General features: G+C 36.7%; 1 pseudogene; it reads right to left on the bottom strand.

The window, feature by feature from the left end:
* Positions 1-266: 266 nt before the first annotated feature.
* Positions 267-1,048, bottom strand: LOC121163783 (annotated as a pseudogene).
* Between the last annotated feature and the right edge of the window lie 6,644 nt (positions 1,049-7,692).

Raw genomic sequence — 7,692 nt, 5'->3', positions numbered from 1 at the left:
TAAATCTGAAAACGTCAAAGAAGGAAAAATAACTTAGCATGGATATAATATTCTTGTCTGTGGCCACTTTAGATTTGGGTTTATTGCTAGAAAATTTCTGAAGAAAGTTGATATGTAAATTTGTGGCTTTGCAGAATCAAGTTCCACAGTGAATATTTAGAAACATCCGTTGTTTGGGCTAATAGCATTGTCAATGACAACTGTTACCAAAGCAGGTAGAACAAATCCTGTGAATCTAAAAACCTAACATTAAGTCAGTCTCAAGGCTAAGAGGAAACGAAAAAGAGAAACTTAAAATCACAAGAAATACAGACAAATTTAAAATTTTGACCTTCTAGGTCCACATTTCCTTCAGGATCTTCAGCATTAGAATTGCTCGCTGTCATTTGCCATATTTGAATATTATCTTCTGATTAGAACAATTGAACCAGGTTCCATTACTATTCCAAAGAAAATCAGATATCATAGCATTGTGACCACAATAAACATACAATTCTAGTGGTCTGTGTCTTGCATTTTAGGGAACAGGTTTTCTCAAACTTTACTTAAATCCCAGACATGGAGTCGGCAGTCAGTACCACTGGAAGCCAAATTTGGCTCATTGTAAAGTGATCATTGAACCAGGAATGTTTCATCTTTATGTGCTTCAAAGCCATTCAATGTAAGTCAGATTTCTCAGATCTCATAAAGCAACAGTCTGGTCAGCTAATCCTGTGACTAGTGTGAATTCACCATATGGATGGAAAGACAGGTTGCTCATTTCAGCAGTACGAGCACCACAGAGTGGCTTGACTTGAAAGTACTATTTAATCATAACAATTTCTGATTATCAGAAACTGACCCAACACAGATATCCTTGGAGCAGATGGCAGGAAAAGTTTTCTACTACGCCGATACGCCCTGTATAGATGGTTTTCACTTCCACTACTTATCCTTTCTTTGAAAGAGCTTAGATGTCCCAGAGGCAGATGGTGTGGTCTTTGGTAGCAATAACAGCTCTCTGGGATTCTGAGAAAGTCTGCAACTTCAACCTGATATGCAGAGACATATATCTGGGTCTTATTCTTCAGAAGCATCTAGTTTACAAGCATGTTTTGGGTAGTCAATGCCACTGGGTGTACTCTCTTGCAAAGATTCTGGAAGATAAGGGGGTTGCTGATATCTTCATCATGATTGCATTTGAATCCATATTTCACTTTCTCCACTAGCTCAATCAAAGTCTTCCAATTCCCCCTTTACACCACTGCAGTGTGATGTATCAAACTAAGCATTATCACGAGGGAGTTGTCACAAGGTGGTTCTGTGGATTCAACATATGTGTCCCCAGGACAAGCAGAAGAATGCTGATCTTTCCCTCTAATCTGGTTACATTTGGAAGTTACTGGGAGGTTAGGTCGGGCCACTTCAGTGCATAGGTCATTACCAAATCACAAAGAAAAATATGCTCTTTCTCCTTATTTTATATCCATCATTGACCATGCTCCATTCCATGATGTCTGCAAATTCAGCTTCCTTGTCAGTTACGTGAGCAGGCAAGATGGGAGGGGGAAGATGCATCCCAGAGTTGAGCCTTGCATGAGAGAGTATACGCAGGCTATGGGTGTTCCACATACTCCAGTTCTTTCCTGAAGCCCCTGTGTGAGGGCTGACTCCATATTAGTACATTGATTAAATTACAACTGAGTAATCCAATGAACTTGCACAACTATTGCTTGTCTTAAGGAGAATGGAAAACAGAAGCAATTGCAGTCATGTGTCCTCAACAGGGATACATTTTGAGGCAGTGCATTTTGGTGTGCATTCATTTGTATAGTTTCATACCAAAAATTATAAAGACATCAGAAAATAGCATGACCTATGAGATTATAGTTGGCCATGCCACACATCCTTAGCCATAACTTTTTATGCTTTTCTTCTCCAATCACTTTACACAGCACAATTACTCTACCACTCATTTTGACTCATTTGTCTGAAAATCACCACCACAGTCCACATAGGTACTTGTATTCTTCCCATCACTCTTTTCTCTAATGCCTTTCTATGATGTGTAGAACAGCTTGATTTGCAGTAAAATATCTGCAACAAAGTTGGGCAGAGGAACACGGGCAGTCAGAATCCTCTTGCATAGCCAAATCACAGAGGCCATTAGTACCAGATGCTCCGTATCAGAGAATCTTTTAATTGAGAGAAAAGTGAGATTTCCATTTCATACCCAAGAATATGAAATCTCTTAATATTGTCATCTAAAAACGAAGAGTAAGTGTTTTATATTCTACCTTGAGAGCCCAAAGTACTCTCTGTACTGAGGTCAATGAGGCAGAATTGAGAACATGAGAGTTTATAACTTCTCTAGAGGAAGAGCAAACTGTAAAGCAAGCCAGAAACAAAAATGCTAAGATGCTTATTCCGTCTTTTACTTTCATTACCCTATTAAAATCTAGAATTTAAGATTTCTATGAAAGAGTGACATATGGAAGGTAAATAGTTACAAAGAAAAATAATGAGTGATTAGGGAAATATAATTATGGACATATTAGTTTGAATAGAATATGCTATGATAAAATAATAAACAAGCTGCAGGTTTCAATAAATTAGCAAAAAATGACTGCTTATTCATGTGTAATCCAATGTATTATGGCTAACTCCTGGATGTCATATTTTTATGGTGCTGATTCAGAGATTCAGGTAATTCTATCAAAGCTGTACATAAGTGAAACACAATAAAGGCCAAAATGAGAATACGTTTTAACTATATTATGTATATATATTTATAAAATCATAAAATTTGCTTTAAAATGTGTATAAACAATATTTGAGACATTTGCTGAAGTAGCAATAATGATTTTAAATGAAGAAATTGTTTCAGTTTGTTTGATTTTTTTAGTCCTTCAGCCCATGTAATCATAGACAAACACACACATGTAATTAGAATATGCCTGTAATCATTTAGTAATACACATGTATTAATACAAGCCCACACACACCTATGGAAATGAAACAGAACATTCTTGCTTTCAAATTTATTAAATACAAATGTGAACAAACACTGCTGAAGCTTACTTGGCTGTATTTAGGAAAATGACCTTTTTAGGCACATAGTGGTTTCCACATATTGCAATTTTTGCAAACAATGAGCTACCCAATTAATGGATTTCTTCTGCTAGTATCTATAAATGCCTCTGCTGTGCCAAACACTAGCAAGCAGTGAAGAATTACAATAGAGAAAACAGGTTCCTATAGAATTTATGTTCTTGGGGATGAAAGACATAAAATAGATAAGAAAAATAAGTAAGATATATAGGATGGTAAAAAGTGCTAATGAAAGAGGTAACACAGAAACTCAGAGATGGTAGAGGAAGAGAATTTACTGTTAAATAGGCTGATGCAGGAAGGCTCTTTCCATTAAATTGATTTCTGAGTAAAGAATTTAAGACTATGAGGAAGTCAGCATTGTAGATACCTCTGGGGAGACCATTCCAGACAGAGGCAAACAAACAAACAAAAAAAAATCATGAAGCAGAACACATGTGAATATTACAGGAATAGTAAAAAAAAAAAATCCAATAAGGTCAATGAACACAGACTCAGGAGAAAGATTTCAGCAGTTGGACAGTGCAGGCAAATGAATGGCAACATACTGAGATCCTGCATGCTATGGCAAAAAAAAAAAAAAAAAAGTCATTCTGAGATGGAAAGTTCATGAAGCTGTTAAAAGCAGAGAAAGAAATGACATATACCCCCCTCTAAGCCACTCTGGGTGTGTGTGGAAGTATATATTAACGAAGGTAAAGAACAGAAGAAAGGAGACTATTCTGGAGCAGGAATCCAGATAGGACAGGATTCTGTCAGACAGAGTAGTAATAAGGGAGACAAGGGGAACTAGTGATGTTATGAAATCATTTTAAAGGCTAAAGTGCAGTGCGTTAAACCATCACCTGTGAGACACACGTTCCATATTGAACAGCCAGTTGAATCCTATATAGGTCCCTGCTACTGGGAAGTCTGTGTGAGAGCCAAGTATTGTGGGAGACATGGAAAGAGCTCCAGGCTCTTGATTTCAAAACCATTTGGGGAGTAAGCCAGCAAATGAAAGATGCCATTCTGTATCCATAACTCTCTATCTCCCTCCATCATTTTGTTTCAAATAAATAAAATAAATCCATACATATATTTTGAAGTCACAGTCAATCAGGTTTCCTGACATTGGAGTATGAAAGATTTATTTGTGTGAAAGAAGGGAATTATTCACACAGAAAGAAAACGGATCACAGATTTTAACTGAAAAATCGGAGTTATTTGTTACATATTGTTTGCTGGCATCAGGAAATAACCAACTAAAAAGTTTCTATAAAAAGTGCAATAGGAAAACATTGTCTGAGGCTAAAATGATAGTGTGAGTCAACATTTGCACAGAACTTGCTGTACACCATGCACTGCTTGGTCTACCATACATACAGATTCTTTAACTTACATGAAATATCCATTATTGGTACTATGATTTCAACATTCACATTGAGGAAACTGGGACACAAAAGAAGTTAAGAATTTGTTATCAGGACAGAGATCTAGTTGACTCCAAGAGTGAATGTAATTGTGTCCGCTATTCCTGCTTACTCCCACACTTGATAACCTAGTGTACTATACCTAACATTCAAGACTGAAAATGGTTCAAGGGAGAATGAACTAATTTCTAAAGCTTGAGCCTCATGATATTCAGAATTGAGATTGAAGAAAGTCAATGCAAGAAGGAATAATTCCCAAGCTTCTTATAAGAAGGAAAACAAGTCAACTGTCTTAGCAGCAGAGACAGTATTTCAAGAAGGGTGTGATCAATTATGTCAAAAGATGCTGATAGGCCAAATAAGAAAGGCTGTGCATTGATTTTTGCATGTAGTGGAATGCAGGATATCAGGAAACCTGACAAGTTCAGATCTAGTGAAAGCACAATAGAACTTCAGGGTGAGTGCTATTAAAGGCAGGGAAAAGAGAGAACTCTTGGAAGAATTATTTTGTAAATTAGAAAGCATATAGCTGGGGAAAAAAAGGCAGTAGAGTAAAAAACAATTTTTGTGTCCGTGCTTTCTTGCTTTTAGGTTAGCAATAACAGTGTAGCATTCTTATAAGCTCTTAAGGTAGAACATATAAGCACAGATACATGTTTGAAGATGTCACAGAGGAATGACTAGAGAAAGAATATACTAGTGGCATCCACTGTAAAATTGGCCAGCATTTAAAGTCAACTTAATTCCTAATAGGAACAATACAAATTAATACTAATCAATGTTGCCACATAGCATCTAACAGGCCCAAATTCAAACTTTTGACAGTCCATTATTGAGGAAGATCTTTCTTACTTTGCCAGGGATCATAAACAGTGAATCCCTGATATACAAGAAACTCACGGTGTCCAGGAGAATGATATATTCCTGATAGATTCATTTAGTTTTTTTTTATTTGATCCAACAAGCCCACTTCTATAAGATATCATCAACAATATTAAAAGGCCCATATACAAGGTTATTTATTATGACACTATTTGCAATTACAAATTATAGGCATGCATGCAGAACTAGTTGAATAACCCCTGGTCCCTTCACATCCACAAATATTCAGTAAACATTGCAAAGACTCCTGAAATGTAAGGACAGCTATACAGTGAGTGGGAATAATCCATGAAATGGAATACAAAATTGAGGGGGCAAAGTGCAGGAAAACAAATAGTGAATGTTCCTTTTGCTGTAAAACATGGAAGACAAATGTGTAAATCCGTGTTCCCTCAAATACACATATATATTTTTTAAGTAAAATGCTGGAAGGGTAAATAAAAATGTATACCACTGTTTATTGAAGTGACACAAAAATGAAAGGTTGGGTTAGTAGACCTAGAATTCAGAAACTCTGCAATAAGTCTTTGTATATATTATTGACTTCAACCATTTATGCATGTTTTATACACCTGAATTATCAAACCAGACAGACACTTATGAAAAATAATGTTAATGCAATATGCTGCAAAGTTTGAATTTTTCAAAAGATATTAGTTAAAAATATCTTAATGAAATTTTAATTTGCATTTCTATTATTATGGCAAAACTGATCAGCCTTTTACATACCTAAGAATCTTTGATTTCAAAAAACACGCTCTAATCATTTGCTCTTTTATCCATTTCTTTGTCATGTGACAATCTTCTTGAATTTTAGGATTCCTTTTCCTATTAGGTGTCTGTCATACAAAACCTCGGAAATGTTTTCTTCTTGTTCGATTTATAACTTTATCCTTTGTGGTTATGCAAAAGGATCCTGTGGTGCCATGCATTTCAAGCATGTCTACACTGAGCCTAAGAAACTGCATCGTGAAAAATAAAGGATCTGTTTTGTTTTGTTTTTTAGAAAAAGCATTTTTTAAGGGACCAACAACATTGGTTAAGCTGCAGCTTGTGATACTGCCATAGCATATAATTCCAGCTGCAGCCAGGCCTCTTCTCCACTTTCAATCCAGTTCCTTGCCAATGTGCCTACAAAAGCAACAGATCTCACAAGGGTGTGACATTAGAATGGGGCACGTGGATGCTATTCCAGGCACCTGGGTTCTGTCTTGTCAACCCCTTGCCATTAGGTCCATTTGGGTTAGAAGACTTGGGATAAAAGGCATTACTCTCTGTCTCTTTCTCACTCTCTCCATTTGCCTTTCAAAAAAAAAAGTTCTAAATACATTTTTAAAACTTCTCAATTTATTTTCATCCACTTGAAAAGCAGCATGGGGTTGGGGTAAGGGGGTCGAGGGGAATTTCCCATCTGCTCAATCAGTTTCTAAATGTCTCTAACAGACAGGCCTGGACTAGGCCAGAGCTAGGATCCCACAGCTGCATCTAGGCAGGCGCCTAGTGCCATCAACTACTGCACCTACAGAAGGGAACCATCTGATAAGCAGAAAGCTGAGCCAAAAACAAATACTTTGATATGAAATGCAGGTATCAAGCCTTGGTAAGCCCTGGGTGCCTCAAAGCCTACCCTGCAAACTTTTTTTGCTTTTGTTGCTTAAGTATTTTGAATCACACCTGTCTCCTAATCCAGGATCAGTGCCAAGTAGTTTATATTTTATTCTATGTTCTCTTTCTTTTTCTTCACTCTCTCTGCCTCCCTGCCTTCTCCATCCCTCCCCTCTCTTTATTCCTTCCTCTCCCTTCTTTCTTTTCTTTCTCTTTCTTTCTTTCTTTCTTTCTTTCTTTTTCTTTCTTTCTTTCTTTCTTTCTTTCTCTCTCTCTCTTTCTTTTTCTTTCTTTCTTTCTTTCTTTCTTTCTCTCTTTCTTTCTTTCTTTCTTTCTTTCTTTCTTTCTTTCTTTCTTTCTTTCTTTCTTTCTTTCTTTCTTTCTTTCTTTCTTTCTTCCTTCCTTCCTTCCTTCCTTCCTTCCTTCCTTCCTTCCTTCCTTCCTTCCTTTAGCCACTAGGCCATTGTGCTGGACCCTGTAAATTGATTTTATTAAAGACAGTTTTTTTTATTGTTATTATATCTAGATAGGCATATAATAAGGGAATTTATCTGGAAAGTTCAAGAATAATTTTATGGGTCTGGCTGGTGTGGTGCCTTACATGTGCAGGGTCCCATATCGTCACTTGTTCATGTGCTGGAGGTCCCACTTCTCATCCAGCTCCCTGCTTGTGACCTGGGAAAACAGTTGATGATGGCCCAAA

The sequence above is a fragment of the Ochotona curzoniae genome, unplaced genomic scaffold (genome assembly GCF_017591425.1).
Source record: "Ochotona curzoniae isolate NIBS_2020 unplaced genomic scaffold, NIBS_Ocur_1.0 contig_64, whole genome shotgun sequence".
NCBI classification, from domain to species: Eukaryota; Metazoa; Chordata; class Mammalia; order Lagomorpha; family Ochotonidae; genus Ochotona; species Ochotona curzoniae.
This window is presented reverse-complemented; position numbering and strand designations above follow the sequence as displayed.